Genomic DNA, 23,560 nt, shown 5'->3' with positions numbered 1-23,560 from the left:
ATCACATTGTCAGCTTCTTTCCCTTCATTCTCTAGGCATTTCACCTCTCCCCTCCCCTTTTTGGTTCTCCATCCTTGTCTCCAAGCTTGCTAGGATACAAATGCATGCTTTCAACTGCTGCCAGCTAAGTGCTTGGGGTGGTGGTGGGGGGAGTTCTGAGGTTACCCCCTGCCAGTGGGCAAGCCTCATAACAGAGGAGACATTTTTAAACCCCAGGGATGGTGAAAATCATCATCATTATTACCTCTCTGGGAACTGCGGTGTTAGGCAGAGATTGAGGCTCCCACCTTTGATAATGAGAAGCTGAGAAATTACATAGGTTGGTAACACAGCATCAGCATATATCTGAAAAGAAAACCCAAGCTCCGGTTATCTGACGATAGCTGGTGACAGCAAAGATTAAAATCCAACCAGAAAACATCTGCAGACTATACTGATCCTGTGCTTCTGAACTAAATGACCCATCTTTAACCCTTTCCTTTCAATATTGCCACAAGTTAGGACAATTCTAACTGGCAGTATTAGAAAAAAAAATGAGGTATTTAAAACAAATTCAAGCACAAACAGATTAATAACAAAGGAAACTTCTCCATTATTCTTCCAATGCTTACTCACTCTATGATTTAAATATTTATTCCTCAAATATAGCCAGCCTATGTCCATAAGAAACCATCAGAACAGTGGACCTTCAGCAGTCCTCTGGGGGTCAAAGCTGAGATTTCTGTGTATTTAATATTATTATGGAAAGAATAAATATTTAAAAATTAACTAAGTAATTTTCTCTTATAGACTACCAGAGGGAACGAAACATTTCACACTGCTTCAAACTCTGAGGAAGTGTGTGGCTGTATGTGAGGAGACTATAAGCTATTAGAAGACAGACAACAAACTCTGAGTCTGTCACAATTCTTTCACTGAAATTTTATTATGTTAAATTTTGATTAAAATAAGTAATCCATTAACAAAGGCCTAGAAATATTGGTTATACAAAGACTTTCAACGAATGACATTTGTTGAAGTAGGAGTTAACTTAAATTTTATAATAACCCTGTAGTGGTACAGAAACTCTTACCCATATGTTTTGAATTTCATAGGGTCAGTCTTTATGTTTTGGGAATGGCAAGATTCAAATCGAGTTATCTTAGCCAGAAACTCCCTTCTATCATCTCTACCTGCTAGGTGCATCCAAAAAATGACCTCTTTCACAAAGATTTTCCTTCTCTCCTAACCAAGAGTGATCCCTTGGTCCTCTGAACGATGCTCAAATTCTCCTACGTTCCAATTCCAGCTGCCACGCGTGCTGCCTCACTCTCAAACCTTACTGGAAGCAACTCTGTCAGCAACCGGAACTAACTCTGTACAGAGGCATAGGGAGGGTAACGAGCGCCCAGGGGCAATCTCTCAATTGTGGTCTCCCCTAGTCCCCCCCACCCCCCGCCAATTTCAAGGTGAACAGACATTGATAGCAGCCAAGTAACAGCCGAAACGTCTTCCCCCTCTTGTCTGGCTGCCTCAGTCAGGCGCCTTTCATATTTGTGGTGCCTCAGAATGTCATTCCGCGCCTCATCTGGCACCCCCTTGGACTTGCGCCTAGAAGCAATTGCCCTCCTCTGCCTCCTTCTCGCTATACCTCGGCTTTGCAGCTTCTGCCCTGGTTGATAGGCCAAGTGCCTTACACACCAAAAAACTCCAAACTAGTTGCCATTGAGTTGATCCTGACTCATGGCGACACCACGTGTGCAGAGTAAAACTGCTTCATAGGGTTTTCAATGGCTGTGACCTTTCTGAAGCAGATCACCAGGCCTTTCTTCCAAGGCACCTCTGGGTGGGTTCGAACCGCCAACCTTTTGGTTAGTAGTTGAGCACTCAACCGTTTGTGTCACCCAGGACTCCTGCCTTACACACAGCTGAGTGCTAAGTAAATAAAAATTATCCAAAGAAGATGTAAAACTTTGGATCCTAATTCTAGTCAGCCTCAAATTTACCAAAGCCTTTAACCAGGCATGTTTCCCTTTTCAATCCACCATACAGTATTCTTATTGCCCTAGCTGTATCCTACTGATCTGGATTGATGGTTTTACAATCACAGAACTGGAAACGGTTTTAGATAGAATTTAGTTCAATTTAGTTCATCACCAAACCAAACCCGTTGCTGTTGAGTAGATTCCAACTCATAGCGACCCTATAGGAGAGAGTAGAACTGCCCCATAGGGTTTCCAGGGAGTAGTCGGTGGATTTGAACTGCCGACCTTTTGGTTAGCAGTCATAGCTCTTGAAAGTGGCTGCTCAGACCTATCTTTGTGGCAGTCTTGGAATCTGTTGGACCTCTAGCATTGAATGTAGATATTTTAATCTGAATGAAAACTGCAGACTTGAAATTATGGTTTGCAAGGAGACATAAAGAGTTCATTAGTGATAGTTAAACCAGATGTTTAAAATCATCTCACTTCCATTCAGCTCCCCACCAAGCCTAAGCAGGCTCAAAGTTCTTTGACTACCAAAACAGTTAGCTGAAAATAATTTCTATTACACATTATAAAACTAAGAGTACTAGACTCACACACATAGCTAGTACAAGTGAGCAAACTGGGATAATCTTACTGATGGCATTTGGCACTACATTATAAAGGATTTTAAAACATAAACCCTCTTCAACCTGTCACTGTCACTCCTAACATTTTATTCTGAAGGAAACTTACTAAAGATCTAAAAATACGGTCATTTTTTTTCTTCTTTCTTTGTGCTCATCAATAAATTCCAAATTTTCTTACAATGAATTTGTATCATATCTACCACTGGGAAAAAAAAGTCTCATTTTTTGTTACTTTGTCAAGAATGAGGGAATGGAACTATCTGATTAACCTCCAAGATCCCTTTTAACGCTTACACTCTGGATGATTTTATTTCTGGTCAAAGGGTTACAGAAAGGCAGGAACTGTGTTTTCTGGAAAAGGCCACAAGCTTCTAACTATGAGCAGGTATTTAGAAGATTAGTTCATGTTTGAGTTTTCAAAAAGCTATAGAAGAATAAGGGTCTAACTGAACCTTCTTTCCTCATGCCATCAATAATCAATAGGCCTAGAAATACTTACTGAACGCTTCCTACAACCAATATTGCACTGAGAGCTATGTAGAAACAACACTCAAGACCTCTCTTCCCTGCCCTTTATGACTATGCCATGTAGCAATGACATAAACACTTGAGAAGACGACCAGGAATGAGAGGCAGCAATTAATCTCCAATTACAGAACGTAGAAGATTAGAAAAGGGAAACGCTCATGAGGACTGGAATGGTGAGGAAAGGCTTTACAGAGAGGAAGGATTCAAGTCTTGAAAAAGAGATGAGCATGAAGAGGCCGAGGGTAGGAAAGGACCTCCAAGCGAGATGCAGTGGTGTAAACAAAGGTATAAAGGACCTCACAGTCAGGAGACGTTTCAAATATTTCACCAGTAGGATAAAGTTGAAACCAATGGTGCAGAAGGTCCTTCACAATCTCACCCAAACTGATCCTCCCAGCTTCTATCCTCACTACCACGCTGAATTTCTTTCCATTTCCTGATTTCTTGTCTTTGCATATTCTGTTCCCTCTGCCCTTCCCTTTTCCCTCCACCTATAAAGTCCTACACATATTAAAGTTCAGCCCAAATGTGACTGTCCCATGAAGCCTTCCCCTACTTGTCCACACAGTTACTCTCTTCTGTTCATACTTCCATTTTAGTTTTTTTCTATAAAAGATGACAATTACACCTACTCCTCACTTACTGACTATCTCGTTAGCTAACATTTTACATTTACAGCAACAGTAAAAAATCTACTATCCAACTATTCTGCACATTAACAACGTATGTCTGGCAGTAACAAACGCTGAGGTGTGTAGGCGAGAGTAACGCTGGATGTGATGGTTAAACCGGCCTGTCAACTTGGCTGGTCCACAATTCTCAGTGGTTTGGCAGTTATGTAATAATATAATTTAGTGGTTGTGTAATGATGTAGTCATCTTCCATCTCATGATCTGATATGGTCATCTTCCATTTTCACATAATGCCGATTTTCGCATAACAACCTGGTCTTTGGAACCTCACCATGTTAAGTGAGGAGTAGGTGTACTCTGTTTATTATTCTGTCTCTCCCATTTGACTGTGAACTCCCCAGGCACAGAGGTCAAGTAATTTGTTTTGTTTTTGAAACCTTGCATTGTTAGTTTTGAGTAAAATGGCAAAAGGAGTGTTGTCAAAAGACTAAAAGAAGGAATGAACAAACAAATGTAAGTAAAAGCAAAAACTGGAAGTCAGGGTAGAGAATAATTTTACTGGGTTTGAGTGGTGGGATACTGAGAAACAAGAGTCAAAGGAACAGGCTGGGTGGGGCCGGCGTGACAAGCATCTTGACTCTCTAATGACATTTGACCACCAGTCACCAAATACTCATTGGAGTCTACTTTGTGCCAGATGTTACATGAGGCAGTGCTGGACAGTGGTTAAGGGCACTGAGTCTGGAAGCAGAGTGGCTGCATTCAAACCAACTCTGCTGCTTGCAGGCTTTGTGATCGCGGACAAGTTACCTAGCCTCTCTGGGTTTCAGTTTCGGGCATAGGGAAAACGTACCCAACACAAGGCTGTCAGGGCAGTTAAATAACTTATATGTAAGGACCGTGCAAATGTTTAATGTTGGCAAGGCATAGGCAAAAAAACGGAATGATGTCTGGTTCCATAAAACACTGGTATGAGAAGTTTTTAAAATTTTCAATTCTTAATTTAAAATCTTTGTAGGAGATATTAAAAATTTATCTGCCATTGGAAATACAACAGCTTGAACATAAACAAATTCTTTTTGATGACTAGTCATCTTGCAATGAGTCTCAGAGTCATCATTATACACAGCTCTTCTCACAGTATGGAAGAATAATAATAACGATAATAACAACAACTGTTTTGTATAGCACCCAAGTGTTTACAAAAGCCTTCTCGGCCCTTCATAAGAATCCTGTGAGGCAAGCCAGCCAAGTATCAGGATAGAGGTGAGACTAGGACCTATGGTTTCCGTGTCCTTGGCTAGGGTTCTTTGGAGCTTACCAAGGGACAGGGCTGAATACGAACTGATACATAGACTCGACCTGGAAGTTGATTCTTTGTAAATGAACATCTAATGTGAGATAGCTTAGTAGGGATTTGACTTTAACAGACTGGAATAGATTACTTAAAATTGTGAACCCTTAATAAAGACTTTATTGAGGTTTTACTGTCCATTGTTCCCACAGCTATAAGTTCAACTATTCAGTAACTGAGTAAATTTTTGTTTTGTTTTAGATTTGGGAGGGGGATAACAAAGAAGGAATTACTGTTGTTCTATTGTATTTTGACTCCCTGCTTGCCTAATTCTGGGAAATTCCAGTTAATGATATAACCAAATCAAATACCACACTGATGGGGCTTATACAAGGGTAGGGACAGGCAGAGTAACATCCACAAACCCCACTGGAAAACAGTTACCAGACACACATCACAAACGTATTTAGTTGTCCAACAATATGAGCCAATGAAGTTCTAAGGGTAAGTCATCCAAGACAGGATGTTCATTTTCCAAATGAGTGAAATCAACACAGTACTTTTCAGATGTGATGTTTGAACCCAGGACCCAGGTTTTCCTCCTTGTTTTATCCAATGGTATAATTACCGGAATTGTTGCTTAATAAAATATAGCTTTTAAGAAACAAACCATATCTTGATGTCTAGGGAATACATGGAAAGTGTTTTCATTAAAATACTGATAGAACAATATAAAGTAATAAAGTTTAACACCAAATTTCTCCATCTGAGGTTGAGGGGTAAAGCTGTAGTTTAATTCCTTTCAGAACACAATGTCTACTTTGTTTGTAAGTTTTATCCTACTGTATTTCTTATTGAGGAGGCCAGGGAAGAACAAACAGCATCATCGAGAATGGGTTGAGATGACCCTGAACCTGAAACAAAGCATATCTATGAGAAGGAATGGACTATACAGGAAAGTAAGGATAGGGACATATTTCTTTTCTAACTGGCTTGTCACTGTACTTATTCTGTTGTTAATAATATTTCTGCTGTTAGTTTACACACCCTGTTGGTCACGGTTTTTCATTAAATAACAAGTGCGTGTATTTTTCTAATGCATCTGAGGCCCATTCTGTACAGTATGTGCTAACGTGAGGTGGGGGAATGATCTAACAATTGCCCCTGTGACAGCCTGCACCACTGCTTTCCTGGATTCATTTGCCTCAGGTGGACACAGCAGTCAGGGAGAGGGATGTAGAGAGCCCTCAGTCACCCAACATGTAGGAACCTAAGTATTTACCGGCTCCATCTTTATTGTCCGGGAATACTACATGGAGGATGAAAGAGTTACAGTGAATTAAAACCTGCCCCTCACGAGCACAGCCATGCCACTGCTGTGCCGCACAATGACCCTTTTCAAGTCCGGTGCTGAGCTGGAGCGACACCTCTGCCTCGACCCCTTTGATGGCTCCACACAGACTATACGGTGCACCAGCAACTCCAGACACAACTGCTGCGGGAATCTTCTTGAGCAGAAGGATAGGGAAGATGATGAGAAGGAACAGCCTCTCGTTTTCTACCTCAAACACAGCTGGCGTGCTCCAGCCTTTCTTTGACCACTCTAAGTTCCTGTCTCCCTATTTCTCTCTACTTAGTCACACAAGAATAATTTCCTGAAAGAGTGTTAGATTACAAAAATAATCGTGTTTTCTTTAATTTTTTTCTGACAGTTCATTCCCTAAAGCTGATCTCTAGAATCACACTCTTGATGATTTATACAAGGCACTTTGAAGATGACAACACTCGAGTATGATACGGTACATACAGTGATTTCAGCTGTTCCCGTGCTCCTTAACCCCACTTTTCAATATGGACTGAAACTTGCTTCACAGTGAGAATTTATATCTCACTCAAGGGTGGATTAACCAGTAAGTAAGGTACACACAGGCTTTCTGGTAAGCAAGGTATGCACTGGGCTTAATTGTGTTTACCTACTAATCTGGAGTGCACAATTTCACATGGGTTTCATTACAGCAAAGACATCAAAACAGGTGAAATTGTGCACTATAGGTTAGTAAATAAGCACAAGTAAGCCCGTGCCTACCTTGCTTATTGTGTAATCCATCCCTGCACTGATATGGTCACACAGTCCAAGGGTCCCAAGCATAAGCTGACATTACTATGGCCTTGCTTTGGGGCAAAGGAAGAAGAAGATACCATATTTTTTCACCGGTATCTCTCAATCTGCCGCTGCTGATTGCATAACACAATTCAGTATATTACTGGGGAAGGAGGTACTAAGAAAGCTGCTTCTCTTTCCCAGAAAAATCTAAAAAATCAAGGTGATTTATAGTGAAGCACTCTAAATGACTCCTGACCTCTGCTTTAGGGAAAAAAAGAAAAGACTAAGAAGTGACCGAGAAGTTCCTTGAGTCAGCTTTTAACATGAATCCTTAACACATTATTATTTCTCTGCTCTAAAACTGGAGTTTGCACTTTAAACAGATTTCAATAAATTAATACATCAGCTACAAAGAAATGAACCCAATTTAAATGACTAAGCAAGTGACCTGAATATTATTTCCTCTAAACAGCCTGAGCAACACGAAAAGAAAATGAATACAAAAAGGAGTCTGAGTAATGCCCGACGTCTACAAGACTCCATCTAAGTAGAGCATGTCTCAGTGTGACGTGACTCATAGGAGCCACGTGGCTTCAGTTCTGAGCAAACGGATGTTTCGCTTTTTCCTTCAGCACAAAGTGAACTAGTATTGGTTATGCAGCTAACTAGCTACCCAGACTATACATGTTTGAAACAAGGCCAGAAACATGCCCTTCTTCAATAAGACAAGGCCCAGTGAGCTTAAGGGTGACCTGAGGTACGTGTATTTCAAGACATGTCCAACTGTACTTTTCAGAAAATCATTTAATTTAACAAACTCTCAGCAGGCACCCTGACTAGACATAATCTATAAGGGTCTTTTGTCTCAGACTGCACTTCTCTGCTATACGGAGCTCTCTTTGCGGTGATAATTGGTTTGGCTGTCCATTCCACCCATCAGGTGATAGAAAACTATCAATCAGGCTAAATGCAATGCGAGAGAAGTCTCTTTAGCCAATTAGTCAGTAATGAGAACATTAGCCATGATATCTTCTACAGAGGGCACCTTAGCCATTCCACTAGAGTCTCAGAAGATGACAGTCCCTGTGTGATTAATAAAGATCACGGGATACTTCAGGAATTCTACATGGGTAAAGAAAAGAACCAGAGAGAAAAGCATTTGGAAGCGCTAAGTGTTTTTTGTATCACTGAGAGCTGTGTGCAAAAACACTCCAAAAACACAGAACCATACAACTTCAGAGCTGGAGGGGACCTCAGAGATAATCTGACCCAACCCCCTCATTTTACAGATACAACAGGGAACATAATGACTTGTCCAAGGTCACACAACTAACTGGCAGAGGTGCACTTGTAATTGCTCTAAATAAAATTTTCAGGGCTGTTGAAAACAAAAATACCAACTCACCAGTATGGAAAGACTCAGGAAGAAGGCAGGAGGCTGCCTGACTTCTGACTCTTGTCCTTCATATGGTGTATCTATCTGGTCTCATATGAGAATAAGATAAAGAGAGAGGAGAGAAAGAAAGGGAAAGACGTTTTATAAGATCCTTGAAAGTAGGAATGCTTTTTTCATTTTTATTGCTACTCCATCATAGTGTTGAGACCATCCCTAATCATCTCAATGAGTGAATGGATTGGACATTGGGTGAGAGACAAAATGAAGAAAGAATATAACTTGAACTTAGGAGATACACCTCAAAATTTGCCTCAACTCCTCAGAGCAAGGCACTCATCATGTGTGGTATTCAACGCTATGCAGAATACACAAATAGAGCTCCTCTCTAGGTAAAGGACGAGAGTCTCTCCCACACTGAATATTCACAAGTCATGTAACTCTTTCCCTCCCATATATGGTTAATATACATCCCCCTTTCTCTAACCCTTGTGTGCCACATTATACTATGTTCACTGGAAATTAGCAGCTTCAAAGCACACTCCTCTCAGAAAACCAACAGTACACTGGATAAAGTACTTAACAAAAGAACATCACGTTACTGTTGTTAGGTGTCGAGTTGGTTCCAACTCATGGCAACCCTATAGGACAGAGCAGAACTGCCCACAGGGTTTCCAAGGAGTGCCTGGTGGATTCAAACTGCTGACCTTTTGGTTAGCAGCCGAGCTCTTAACCACTGTGCCACCAGGGCTCTGCATTGGATAAACTACTTAACAAAAGAGCATCATAATTTTGTGAACAATGCAAAATGTTAAGTTACACATGGCATAACTGCCATATTTATGTCTTTCACACTGACCTTATCCTGCTGGGAATCAGTGTCAGGAATAGGCCCTTCACTGATCTGAATAGGATTCAAATATATATATTAGGCAAAATAACTGCCTTCTTACACTATTACATAAACATAAAATATTACCCTCCTTCTATTCTTGAGATGTTATGACTATCTGAATACATGTAATTCTACTCAAGTCCCTGAGAGGACACAACTACAATTACTATTTAGCAATTATTTGACCCATTCTGCTTGTCTCTGAAATGCATTGTATGAAACTTTCATGGAGGACACCATGAAGTCACTGTGTTGTATGACACAGTGTGAAGACCTTTTAAATTTTTATATTCCTCACATTTACAGTAAGACTTTCTTTTCTTTTATATAGTCAGGAGGTTATTTAACATTCAATAATATGTAAGCATTTCTTCACGAATGCATACTGAGACATCCTAATTTTTAGAGAGGTAAATCACACTGCTTTGTGAGTAGGTCTTAAGGCAACAACTATGAATAACATGCATAGACACAGACACAGACACACCAGTGAGCTATTACTTATATCATTGCTAGCTAGGGCTCCATGGAGTAGGCTAGAGGTAGGAAGATAAAGAGAGCCAGCAAGAAAAGGAAGAGAAGAGATGGAAGTGAAGGGAGGAGAGGGCAAGGCAGGAGGGTCAACTATTCAAAACTGAATAACGGAAACTAAAATCCATCCTCTTCTCTCAAACAATCAGAAAAGTGACTTCACCTCTAGCACGGTTTAAGAAGGGGAGAACACTTGTTTTTAAATGATTCAGACAAAGAAAAACATACCTCTAGAAGTTAAAGCAAATGTTGAAATACCACCATTCAGAGAGCCTGACTATTTCATGAGGGAGCTTTAACTAGAGGAGGTCTTAGTAAAACTGTATGAGAAGCCATCGCTTGTTCACTAGATAAATGAATAAAACAGCTAATCCTTACTGAGTTCTTGTTGTGGATAAGATGCTGTTCTAAGCATATATTAACTCAATGAATTCTTGCAAAAATCCTGTGAGGTAGGAACTATTATTATCCACATTTTGTTAATAAGTAAGTAATGTGCCCAAATCACACAGACAGGAAATGGCAGACCTGGGATTCACACCCAGGCTGGCCAACTCCAGATCTGACACCATTAGCCATAGAGTGAGTGAGTGTGTGAATAAATTAATGTAAAAGCTATGCTGGCTGTTTTCTAATCTGTGGTTGCTGGCAGAATTTGTCTGTACCATAAAGAATTGCCTTCTTAACAAATCGTGGCTCAATAAACAAACAAAAACAAAACCTATGCCTCAAACATACATCTCTCCCCCAACTCTATCCCCACCCTGATTTAGTGTCTCCCTTTTAAAAGGGGTGAAGTCAAAAGTAAGGTCGATGTCTGTCTCATTTGTCTGCTCCAGTCACACAAGGTCATGGACAAGGCAATGCTGTGGGGCTCTGGCTATGAGATGAAGATGTGTAAGGGTCTGCGGAGCTTCCTGTGGGCCCCATGGTGTTTCCTGCCAGAGGAGAGAGATCTGTCCTGGTGCCCTGGCAACATCCCAAGCTGGGAACAAACTTGACATGGCCTCCAAAGTTTCCGTTAGTGGCAAAGTCTCCACTTCCTGTTCTAAGCTGTTGGGTAACAAACAGTCTTTACTTCACATCCCTGAGGTGTCTACTCTTGGACAGTATGGCACCCTGAAAAGCATAGTGACCATGTTTTCTAAGCCAGAAACAGGGACTCAAGTCTAGTAAAAACAGGTATACCGACGGGAACAGAGACAAACTCTTCAAATTCTGGACTGTTCCAATATACACAATAGCACTAAGCATATGACAAAATGAACATGAAATGTGTATTTTGTGAATGTTATTTCTCCCTGCCCTTCCTCTTCTCATCCTTCTTCTCTCTGTTTCTCAAGTCCTCCTATATGGATGAAGAACAGGAGACACTTCTGTCTGTTAAATCTATACTCATTTACCTAAGGCTCTGTTCGACTGTTAGACCCCAGACAGAATTATTTCCCTCACCCAGTCTCAATTTTATTTTCATATACTTGAGAAGGGCTCCCTGGGAGTCGCTAACGGTTTGCGCTTAACTATTAACCTAAATGTTGGCAGTCTGAACCCATCCAGCAGCACCATGAAAGAAAGGCCTGGCAATCTGCTTCCATAAAGATCACAGCCAAGAAACCCTGTGGAACAGTTCTACTCTAACACATGAGCTCGCCATGAGTCGGAATCAACTTGACGGCAACAGGTTTGGGTTGTTGTTTTGTTGTTTATCTGTTTTTTTTTTTTTAATTTGAGAAATGTGTTGTTTCAAATGCTCTGATTTTTATTTTACAAGAATGCTGAGGAAGAGACAGCCCAGAAAAGCAATCCTATAATGAAGCTTTCTCCAAGCAGTGGTCTGCAGGATTAGTGACTTTACACAAATTTCTTGTTGTTCCTGACACCCAACTTCCTCCCCTTCCTGAACTTTCTCCATCTCCCCCATATTCTGCCATATATTTTCAGAGGTACAGTATCTGGACTAGTGAAATTAGAAATGAAAAAGTGAGAAAAGTGAAAACGTCCTACAGCCACAATAAAATTTTTATTTTAAAACTGTGAGCATTGTATGTGGAAGAGCTTATACAAGCATGCACGATATATTTTAATCATATCAACTGTGCTTACCTAGGTTTAGCTCTTGGGAAAATTCTAACAAAGACAACACTCTCAATCAGTTTAAAATAGTCTATTGTGACAAGAAAGTCCGTTGAAAAATTAGTGAAGACTCATACATAGAACCAATTTCCCCTCTAGGGAAAATCAGTGAATATAAATTCATTAAACCAAAAAAAAAAAAAAAAAAACCTTGCTGTCAGTTGATTTCGGCTCATAGTGACCCTACAGGACAGAGTAGAACTGCTCCATAGGATTTCAAGGAGCAGCTGATGGATTCAAACTGCCGAACTTTTGGTTAGCAGCCGTAACTCTTAACAACTGTGCCACCAGGGCTTCATAAATTCATTGGGGTAGTTAATTCCTCCCATGTAAACAGCTACTGACATCACTGTTAATACTGGAAAAAAAATAAACAATGTCTTTCAGTGAACAGATTATAGGACCTAAAGTGAAGAGAGCTGAGTTCTAATTGTGCTTCTTGTAAAAAAGGGAATAATAATTCATGCTCCTTTTTCATGGGGATGTTTTCAGAATAAACAAGTAGGTATCCATAGGTTTAGTTCTTCCAGGTAATACACTACCTAATTCTAAGATGTTTCTATAAGAAAGGAAGGAAAAAAAAAAGATTTTGGTGTGTTCTCTGCCGTTTCAATGAGGGTTATGGGCCCAAAATGTTTTAAAAGCAGAAAACTGCTAAAACTGGAGATATTGTCAAAATACATCTCCCTCTGGTTAAGAAAAGGAGAAGGGGAGGGCTAAAAGGGTGGAGTGGAAAGGAATTGTCATCAAAGCATTGTTAATCGGAACTGAATTATATTACAATGGCGATGCTTCAACACGGGGAATGAAAATTGTTCTGTATTATTGTGGATTGACAATATGACAATCGTTCATTGAAAGTGGATGACAGCTGTAGCATTATAGCTCAGTGCACAGCACAAGATGAATGAGTGTTACAAGTTCTTCCAGAATGGGCCCCTGTTTCACAAGAGTCCGTATCATCCCAAAATAAATACATGCCAGTTTTTCACTATCTCAGCAAATTTACCATCTCTTTACAAACCCATGTGTTACCGGCGGCCTCAAAGTGCCAATGTCATGTCCCTGCTTAGTGGATTTGCAGCAGCTGTGAAATGTCAAGTCAAAATGCCATGGAAGATCCATACAGTGCCTCGGCAGAAGAAAGGGCAAGAAATGGTAAAATGCGTGTATCTAGACATGTGTGAACTGACGTCAAACTGTCTCTAGATCCACAGGAGTGCTGTTTCTGAACCTCTGTCTTGGCATCAGGCTCATCCCACTCTGTACAGGAGTCATCTGTGTGCAAGCTATTCTCCTAAAAGAAACAGCACTGGAAATTAACACCATACATGCTACTGGAATCAGAACAGCCTGGAGGGAACAAAAGCAACAATAACAACATGGTACTGGACATTTACATATCTCCTTATGTTGATCTCTGTACAACAAAAGTCATTAGTGCTTACTGAAAAAACAAAAGGGGGAAAAAAAACCCCCAAAAATCATTCATAATATCACAGAGATAAGCCCTGTTCACATTCACATTAGTATTAAATTTTTCTTTCCAGTTTTAATGCATTTTAAAAAAAGCAGTCTGCTATATATTGTTACATTGTCTGCTTTTTTTCAAGTGAGCAATCAGTATATTGTGAACATTCACTAAATCATTAAACAGTCTTCTAAAATATAATTTTTAATGGCTACTTGCACCCCATTTTCTAGATACAGCCTAACTTACATAGCCAATCCCCTATTGTTGGACATTTAGGTTGTGTCTGGACTTTCACTATGAAAAATAATGCAGCTACTATGTAATATTCTACACTCTCTAATTTCTTAGAAGAAATTTATAAAATCTTGTACTGACTTTCTATGATCCTGACGCTGACAAAGTGAACCTGGGGGCAGTCCTTGGATAGGTGCCTAGGGCATAATTTACCCATCAGAAGAGCCTCTGAAATATTGATAAGAGAAGCTAAAGAGGTAGAAACAATGGGCAATTTCTCCATTTTTATACTGAAAGAAAACAGAACTACTTATCCCTCAATTGCTGTGGCCAAGTCTTCCATAGTTAGGCAAAGGAACCCATCTAGGCGGATGAGGAAAAGAATAGTATATGCAAAGGGAGAGGAATTAGGTGAATATTTTCCATGTTTCTAAGCCTACTATTAAATATAAACTTCCTCCAAAAAGACCTCTGACTGAATAATATAATGTGGGAGTCATTTATGCTATTCTCCAAATATTTCTAGTTCTGTCTTCCAGGCACATGGTAGAACTGCACTTCTTGGCTCTTAGACAGTTAGATGGGGTCATGTGACTAGTTCTGATGACTACATGGTGAGCAGAGTGACAGGAACATTACACTGCTGATCTGAGATCCTCTGCAGCTCTCCTTCCTTTGGCATGGCCACTAGTTTGAGATAGTGGCTGTCTGATCAGAATGAGCTCCTTAATGACGCAAACAAGCAGAGGGCCTCCCTCTCCACACCAACCCACAATAAACATGAGCAAGAAGTAAATTTTTGTTGTTTTAAACCACTAAGACCTAGGGGATGTTTGATATTATATCATCACCTAGCCTCTCCTGACTAATAATTACAATAATTTCAAAATCTTTTATGATTATGATCTTATAATTTTATGATCTTAATTTGAAATATTCACACAAAATTCCATTCTTCTCTACACATATAGTTTGGAAACCTGGTGAATTGCAGACATAATCTTTAGAGTTCCAAGGAGTCACTGTGTGATAATTCAATGGGTATTACTTCAGTGCCTCCTGGGCGTAAGACAGTTGTGTTAGGTACTTTGGGAAACTGGAAGGTGAAGAAGACACATCCCTGGCCCTGAGTAGCTTAAAATTAAATAGAAAAGATATGAAGCGGTGGTTTCAGAATTGCTCTAAAGGAAGAATTTGGTGGTACAAATGGTTAACATGTTCATCTGCTAACCAAAAGGTTGCAGGTTTGAGTCCACCCAGAGGTGCCTCAGAAGAAAGGCCTGGCAATCTGCTTCCCAAAAATCAGCCACTGAAAACCCTCTGAAGCACAGGTCTACTCTGACACACATGGGGTTGCCATGAGCTGGAGTCCACTCAACGGCAACTGTTTGTGGTTTGTTAGGTTGCTCAGGGCAACAGGTGCAACCTAATAAACTGTCTTGAAGTTGTGTTTGCATAGCAAATGTGACTTGTATTTAATTGTATGTTATTTGGGGTGGCTTTGCTGGGAAGCTAGTGCAGGATATAGGACAGTGGCTAAAGACTTCCTCTGAGCCACCTGTTGGCAGGCACTACCAAGATAGAGCAAATACAAGTCAAAGCAGAAGATGGAAAGTTCTGAAAGAGAGGTAGGGAAAAAGAGACTATGGTGCTTCAGAGGACTGGAAGATGAAGTGGGAGTGGGAGAGACTGAGGGAAAACTTCACTTGAGGAAACCATATTTGAAATGGGCTTTTGAGGCTAAGATTTCCACAGGGAGAGACTGGGGGAAGAGAAGCAGTCTGGAAGGAGGGCATAGTTTCAGCAAAGGCACAGAGGGGAGAAGGCCTAAGACATATCAGGTATACGCGGCAATCTGGCAGAGAAGTCATAACTAGTGCCTAGAAAGAAGGTCAGACAAGTGCAAATTTGGGGGGACACGTGAGGGACTTTGAGGGATCTGTGGTTGGACAGCTGAGTTAGGAAACAGACAACAGCGGAGGTGGGTGTGAAGCAGGGATGTGAAGAAAGAGAATTATAAACCGGGTAGAAGGAGAGAAGCAGGAAGAGCTGGTCCTGGAAGGTTTACTTGGCTGAAGGACAGAGTCTGTACCTGAATAATGAAGTTGGTAAAACTAAGAGGGCTACGACCCAGAGACAGAGGTACAAAGCTGAGGCCCGGTTTACACAGCGTTTCCAGTTCAAAACTCTCAACACAGGGCTGGACACGCAATAGACAAACAGTGACTAACAGTTAACAATACCGACTGATGGACTGACTGTCTGAGAGACGGACAAGTTAATTTAACAGGACTTACTGACCATTCTTTTTTTTTTAATTTCTTTGTCCATTTTTGGAGCTTTACTTCGTCATTAACACCTCCCCTAGAAAACGGGCACAGAGAGGATGAAAGTATTGCTCAGATCTGAGTATTCAGCCACCTATAACTAGTTCTAGTTCAATCTGGAAGAGACTGAAAGTAAGTACAATGAAGTTTGGAGATTATCTATGAATTTTAGTTTTAAATGTTATTAAGTTAGAGCTGGCAGCATTGACTGTCTTTTTCTTTATGGTGATAAGAAAAAGACAGCTCATAAAACAAAAGAAAAACATTCTAGTTACCCAGAATTTGGTAAGGGTTTTCACTGGTAATCTCCTTTTGGTTAATGTGATTCCACATACTTCCCTTTATGAAAACCTTTTAATTCTGGTTCAAAAAAAGACAAAAGTTAGTAAAAAGGCTGGAAAAACCAAGTGGAGTGAGAGAATTATGATCACTTTTCTGTGTGGTACTAAGTAGACTGGATTTCTGGCCTGATAGCGAGATAAGTGTTTCAAATACAAAAGGAAAATTTCTTGAGGGAAATGGACAGTTTAACCATGAAAATCACACTTTTGATATCCCACCAAAACATAAACTTAAAAAAAAAAAAAAAGAAATCCAGGCATAGATTACAGGAAACCTCAACATCCTTGACTCAGAAATAAACACAGAATTTTTTTTTTTCCAAAAGACACCCAGTGACCAAATAATAAAGCCATCTCCAAGGCCAGGAGAAACTGATTGGGAATTTACTGGGCATAGAACTGAAAAACATCTCCTTATAACTGGGCTTCACATGGTTACAAAAACAGCGATGCCTTCGCTACTTTTATCACCAAAGATAGCAAACATTTTTCATGGAACTACTGGAATCTGTTTTGTTCTAAGGTCAGATCTACAAAGCCATAATTATCCAGGTAACTTGGGTCTGATGTTGCCCAAAATATCCAGGTGATTATAGGAGAAAGTTCATTTCCTCTGTATAATCTCATCTATGCCAACTGCTTGTCTATACTGGCAGTTATCCAGTTAAGAACAGCCTTTCATTTCACTATGTGCTGCACGGATCTTAAGAAAAAAATGAAGAATTCTGTGAAATTCTTAATGGGAGATTTTAAATTTTTTACCTTTATAAGTATTCTTCCTCTCTTGCCCCCTTCACTAGGATACCCTTATGACTCCCTCACAGGATGATATATAAAATACAGTTTGCTAATTTTTGCATTCAAAGGAAATCCAATCTGGAATAGGAAGAGAATACTGTGAGGCAGTAAAAACAAACAAACAAACAAACAAAACAGGGGAGGTGAAGAGGAAGAATGAACAGGGGTACAGGAGTGCCAAAATCTGCAGAACTGTGGGGATTAAAAGATTCATAGCCACATCAAGACAGAGAAACGCAGAGCAGATACGCGGGCCAACAGACGTCGTATTTATTCAGTCTGAGCTTTGACAACACAGGCGGATTGGGGGCAGAAAGAAGCGCATCTGCTGGTCTGTGATTGCACAAGAGAGGCGACCATTTCTTTTCATCACAAAGAAAAAAATGGCATTTATCTCAAGAACAGCAAGGCATATTAGGATTCACCTCCCCCATTCTCTTTCTTCCCTCTTCCTCCTACCGTCTCCCTCACCTCCTCCCCTTCCTGTTGGAAAAGAAAAGGTGGGAGGGGGGAGGGAGAGGGAGGAGGACCCACCGGCCGGCCGCAGACAACACTGAGATTCTCTTTCTTCAGCTTTTACCAGCCTATGGGAGTCAGGATGCTATTGGTTCAGCCTTCTGTGCGATACGGCGCCTCTCACTTAGCAACAGCGAGCAGGAGAGGCAGGAAGCAACGCCACCTGGCTCAGCGAGCGTGCGGATGGTTTCAGCCCAGCCACTCGGAGACAGAAGGCGAGAGAGAGAGAGAGAAAGAGCAGTCTGAGCTTAACATATTGTACCAATAAGAACAAGGCTTAATCAGGGTGTTAACAGCAACCAACAGGCAGGGTAGAGGGGGTAAGCGCAAAGACTGGACGAGACTTCTTTTTAATGAGTATCTGTGGATAGGTCAGATGTATATACTGTCTTCATGTTTTGTTTTTTTTTTTTAAAGACGAGTCATACTGTGTTACATGGGTGGTGGGTGGAGAGAGAGATGGTTATCCTGGCCAAAAGAAAAAAAGAGAGAGAGAGAGAGAGATAAGATGAATATAAAACTCTACAGCGAGTTTACTAGGCTTTATTTTGTTTTCACACCAGGGTGTTGCTAGAAAAGAAAAAGTAAAATTGGATGTACTTGAAAAAGCAATTTGCTACGTAATCACAGGATTTTTTTCTTTTAATTAGTCAACACAGTAGCTATTTCTAAATCCCAAATTCTATTTTAACGTTTGAAAATTAACTTTCTGGAATGGTAAGCAGCAAAAGAGAAGTACATCTCTGCTAGAAAGATTTCTTCTTTGCTTCCTTTGTTGTAAAAAGGGAAATTCTAAGAAGGATGCTGATAGACGCTCTGAAAGCTCACACTGCCTGAATATAACAGGGCTCAGGGCTAAAATACAACAAGGAAATGTATTCTGCTATTCCATATTCTTTCATTTCTCTTAATAGAATTTTTCCTTCCCCTCTGTCCTAGGTCCCCCACCAAACTTTAGAAGGATTATTTTACCGATTTACCCACCCCAATCCACCCCTCTCCCACAGCATAGCCTAACACTCTACAATAGATGGCAAAGTATCTTCCTTCCCTTCTTAGAGAAAGATAGTGTCTTTAGGTACTGACTTGGGCATTTCATTCGAGTCAACTGGTGTCCTAGAGACAAAGACACAGACCCTGGAGGGCTAAGATGGACCTCTACCTGCCCTTCTGAACCAGACCCAATTAACCCCTTAGGCTCTTAGTAAAAGCCACTGACTACAGTGACACCTACTGCTCGGGCACAGCTGTACAATCTCTTATCACCTACCAGGTTCTCAAAAACAGCCATTTGCTTCACTGACTGGCCTCCTCTGAAAATATTTCTCACTACTCTGGCCTGACACCTGAATGAAGAAACTTTCTGCCCCTTCAGTCTTAGGTTGGCCTTAGAAGCTGTAACTCAGGACTTATAAAATTCCAGGGGTCCTCACCCCTGGGGACCCACTATACTCACATCTGTAAAGTGATCTGCTCTATCAGTGAATCTACACACGCAAAAAAACCCAAGCCCGCTGCCATCAAGTGGATTCCAACTCAAGGCGACCCCATGTGTGTGAGAATAGAACTCCATAGGGTCTTCTTGGCTGTAGTTGTTGCCAGGCCTTTCTTTTGTGTCACCACTAGGTGGGTTCAAACCACCAACCTTTCAGTGCAAACTGTTTATAGCTCCCAGGAAGGGAGGGAAAACATAGTTTGATAAGGCACCACACCTCCTTCAGAATCAGTCATAAGGTGAAATCACTTTATTAACAATCCTCTTTGATACTTGATTAGATTATCCCGGGAAAAGTGAAAGTTTTATCTGGTATCCACTGAATTCTGCTCTACAGAGAAAAATACGACAATCGAGCACTAGTGCAATGGAGGAATTTAGAAACTCCACTTCCACAGTTTAAATAATAGTCTGTTAATTAATCCGTATTCTTTTTATTCCAAGTGTTTAGCCAGATGCCAGAAATTCCTTCACACTGAGAAAAAATTTCATTTAATTATGAAAGTCAAAGTTACTGAAAGTATAGCAAAATGCCTACATGTTGATAACAAATGACAAGAACATCCATAAGTCTATAACTTTTAAAAAAATATTTTATTGTTTCAGGCGAAAGTTACATAGCAAATTAGGTTCTCATTTAACCATTTTTACAAAATTGTTCCATGACATTGGTTACAATTTTCACAATGTGTCAGCATTCTCATTATTACCATTTTGTTTGTTTTTTTTTCCATTTACCTAGCTTCCCTGCCCCTCTTTGCCTTCTCATCTTTGCTTTTTTTTTTTCCATTTACCTAGCTTCCCTGCCCCTCTTTGCCTTCTCATCTTTGCTTTTGGGTAAATGTTGAAAGTCTATGACTCTTTTCTCCAGTAGGGGCAAGGGACAATGTCACTTATAGAATCCATCCATGACTTCCTCAAAAATAGGCGCTGAGATTAAAAGCATATTAAAGATGCCAAGTGCAGTAAATTGGGATGAGTATAAAACTAGTAGGTCAGGAAGTACAACTTGTTTCATTTTTGGCAAAGAGTTTCTAATGAGCCTTCATCAAGATAGGCACACATTTTGAAGAGAATACTAGTAATGCTTAAAATTCAAGTATCATCCTTCGTTCAGGATGCTCAAAGTGCTTTGCAAATATTTTGTTTTTTATTCCCAAAGATTCCACTTGGAATAACTGTATGATAAATTGTGATTTCCCATTTGCCAGTTAATTTAAGGTCGCAGAGCAAGCCGATATAGGTGCTGTAATTAGAACTAGGATTCCTGATTTAAAGCCCACAGCTTAGCCACTAGGCCACCAGTACCATGCAATTCCCTCTGAGTCATAGTGAGGTCTATCTCATACCTCATATTGATGCCTCATCCCTGTGTGTTAATTTGTGCTACTGTCTCAGAGTTGGGATGCCCCGGTTTACGTTCTTCTTGCAGTTTCTTATTTTGTGATCGCATTTATCCAGTTCCTTTCATGAAACCGTTTAAGGGAAAAAAAATCAAGGTGTAGGAGGCTTGAGTACAACCTATGAAAAACCTAGAAATGATTCAAACATAAGCTAAACAAAAGGCTACATTTTCCCACCCACACCCACCCATCTCTGTAACATGTTAGCACCAAAATGAGTATTAAGTGAAAGGATACTCAGAAAAGTAGCCGCACTGGCTTACCACTAAGACAGGAATCCACAAGGTGGAGCTACGATGGGGTATCCAGCTATGTAGTGTAATTAGTAGCAGAACAGTGAAACTTTCCTTCTCTGCCACAGAATTTCACATTGGCAGAACACGCCTGAACACAAACCTGTGTTGTGCCTGCAAAGGACAGCTCTGTGACTATGACAGGGATCACAAAGACCACATGTAGAAATCTGTTCAGTGGGGTGACGATGGTATAAATGGCATCCTCAAATGTCCCTCAAAAACCTCGTATGTATCTATTTATTGAGAGGCTCTTTTCCTCCAAAATATTCTTAAACCTAAAACAATTTTCCCCTAACAGTGAAGGTAAATGGTGATAAACTTATCCTAAGGATTCATTTCTTTTTGAGACATTGTATTTGAACATAAAGCCCAAATATCCACCATTAATCTAATGGACATCAGTTATTATAATGTATATAGCTCAAAACAGGCACATACAATTCTCCTTGTTCAAAATGTGAAGTTTTTATTTATTAGATCAATCATGAAAGATGCAAATGAACTGTGAGGGATTACATATTCTTCGGATGGGTAATATAAACCGCAGGCACCATCAACTGGTGCTGTTAGTTAATACTGGATAACCATAACTAACCCATTGCTGTCAAGTCTATTCTGGCTCATAATGACCCTATAGGACAGAGCAGGACTGCCCCATAGGGTTTCCAAGGCTGTACTCTTTATGGAAACAGACTACCACATCTTTCTCCCATGGAGCCACTGGTGGGTTCAAACCGCTAACCATTCAGTTAGCAGTCAAGCGCTTAACCACTGCACCACCAGGGCTCCTTTAGTGCTGGATAGACTGCTTCAAATTTATTAACTTCAAAACTTGGCTTTCCACAATAAAGGGGAAAAGCCAACTTGACCAAGGAAAAGTCACAGAAGCTTCATCCATTCAAACACCCCAAGGGACTGAGTTTCTGAGGCTAAGGGCTGGGAATCATGGTCGCAGGGGTCATCTAGGTCAACTGGCATAACAAAGTGCATAAAAGAAAATGTTCTACATCCACCTTTGGTGAGTAGCATCTGGGGTCTTAAAGGCTTGTAAGTGGCCATCTAAGACACACCTACTGGTCCCATCCCGTTCACAGCAAAGGAGAATGAAGAAAACCAAAGATGCAAGGGAAATACTAGTCCAGAGGACTAATGGACCACAAGTACCACAGCCTCCACCAGCCTGAGCCCAGAAGAACCAGATGGTGCTCAGCTACCAACACCAACTGCTCTGCCAGGGATCACAATAGAGGGTCACAGTCAGAGTGGGAGAAAAATGTAGAAAATTCAAATTCACAAAAAAAAAAAAGACCAGACTTACTGGTCTGACAGAAGAACCCCCAAGACTATGGTCCCCAGACACCCTTTTAACTTGGAACTAAAGCCACTCCCAAAGTTTACCCTTCAGCCAAAGATTAGACAGGTCTATAAAACAAACAATAACAAATGTGAGGAATGTGCTTCTTAGTTCAATCATGTATACGAGACTAATGGGCACATCAGCCCAAAGCAAAGATGAGAAGGCAGGGGAAGAAAAAATGGACGAATGGAATCAGGGAACCTGAGTGGAGAAGGGAAGAGTATTGACACATCGTGGGAATTGCAACCAATGTCATAAAACAATCTGTGTATAAATTGTTGGATGAGAAACTAATTTTCTCTGTAAAGTTTCATCTAAAGTACAATTAAAAAAACAAAAACCAAAAAGAAAACCTTGCCTTTCCAAAAACAAATAGTCCCTTCCAATATTCTTAATGTCTTCCACAGCACCAACATTCTCCCAATACCAACTTGGAAATTGGGAGGCAACTTTTACTTGCTCCTTGCTTTGTCTCCTTCCGGGCTCAGCATGCCGCTTGGACTATTCCTTTGGAATGTCTCACTTGTGGCTCTCCAACTTCTGTCTCAATTCAAGTAGTCCCATTTGGGAGTACATCACTTTACATCTATATTCTTGCAGTGGCTACACTCCTTGATCCCTGGCTTTCCCTTATGGGCCATCCAACTCCAAGACACTGTTTACCATCAAAACTGACAGTGACTCTAACTTATTTAGTCTTCTCAGATCTAAAGAACTTTGCCACAATATGGTTCATACCATCCCACTTTATAAGCCAAGCACAACACCATACACCTGTATGTGTGTGTGTACATTCATAGAAAAAAAATAAGTGAATATACTAGAGGTCAGCAACCTTTTTCTATAAGGGTCAGGTAGTAAATATTGTTGGCTTTGCAAGCCAAAAGGTAAAATCAAGGCTATTATGTGGTATTTACCAAAAAAAGAGAGAAAACAAAATTTTTATTAACAAAATTCAAAACTTTATTTATGGGCACTGAAATGTGAATTTTAACAATTTTTGTGTGTCATAAAATATTCTTTTTTTGTCAACCATGTAAATATGTAAAAATCATTCTTAACATGTAGGCTAGAAAAAAACAGGTGGTGGACCAGTTTTGGCTCATGGGCCATAGTTTCACAATCCTAGAATATTTATCAAGTGGTTAAAATCGTGGTTAGATTTAGGGAGTAGGGAAGGGAATAAAAAGATAAGGATATTTTTTCTCTTACTTTT

The 23,560-nt window shown here is 40.3% G+C and overlaps 1 protein-coding gene and 1 long non-coding RNA gene across 2 annotated transcripts in view; both read right to left on the bottom strand.

The window, feature by feature from the left end:
* LOC111822201 (mastermind-like protein 3) overlaps positions 1-23,560 on the bottom strand; it is a 288,139-nt gene that overhangs the window by 147,700 nt on the left and 116,879 nt on the right. The gene's annotated exons all lie outside the window — the stretch shown is intronic.
* Positions 16,118-19,953, bottom strand: LOC111822202 (uncharacterized). The gene is made up of 2 exons (XR_002825469.1): positions 17,242-19,953; positions 16,118-16,498 (listed from the first exon to the last, which is right to left on the bottom strand). It is a non-coding gene; the product is annotated as an uncharacterized LOC111822202 (long non-coding RNA).

The sequence above is a fragment of the Trichechus manatus genome, unplaced genomic scaffold (genome assembly GCF_000243295.1).
Source record: "Trichechus manatus latirostris isolate Lorelei unplaced genomic scaffold, TriManLat1.0 scaffold00139, whole genome shotgun sequence".
Taxonomy (NCBI): domain Eukaryota; kingdom Metazoa; phylum Chordata; class Mammalia; order Sirenia; family Trichechidae; genus Trichechus; species Trichechus manatus.
Note: the sequence above shows the minus strand (reverse complement) of the source record. Positions and strands in the feature narration are given on the sequence as shown.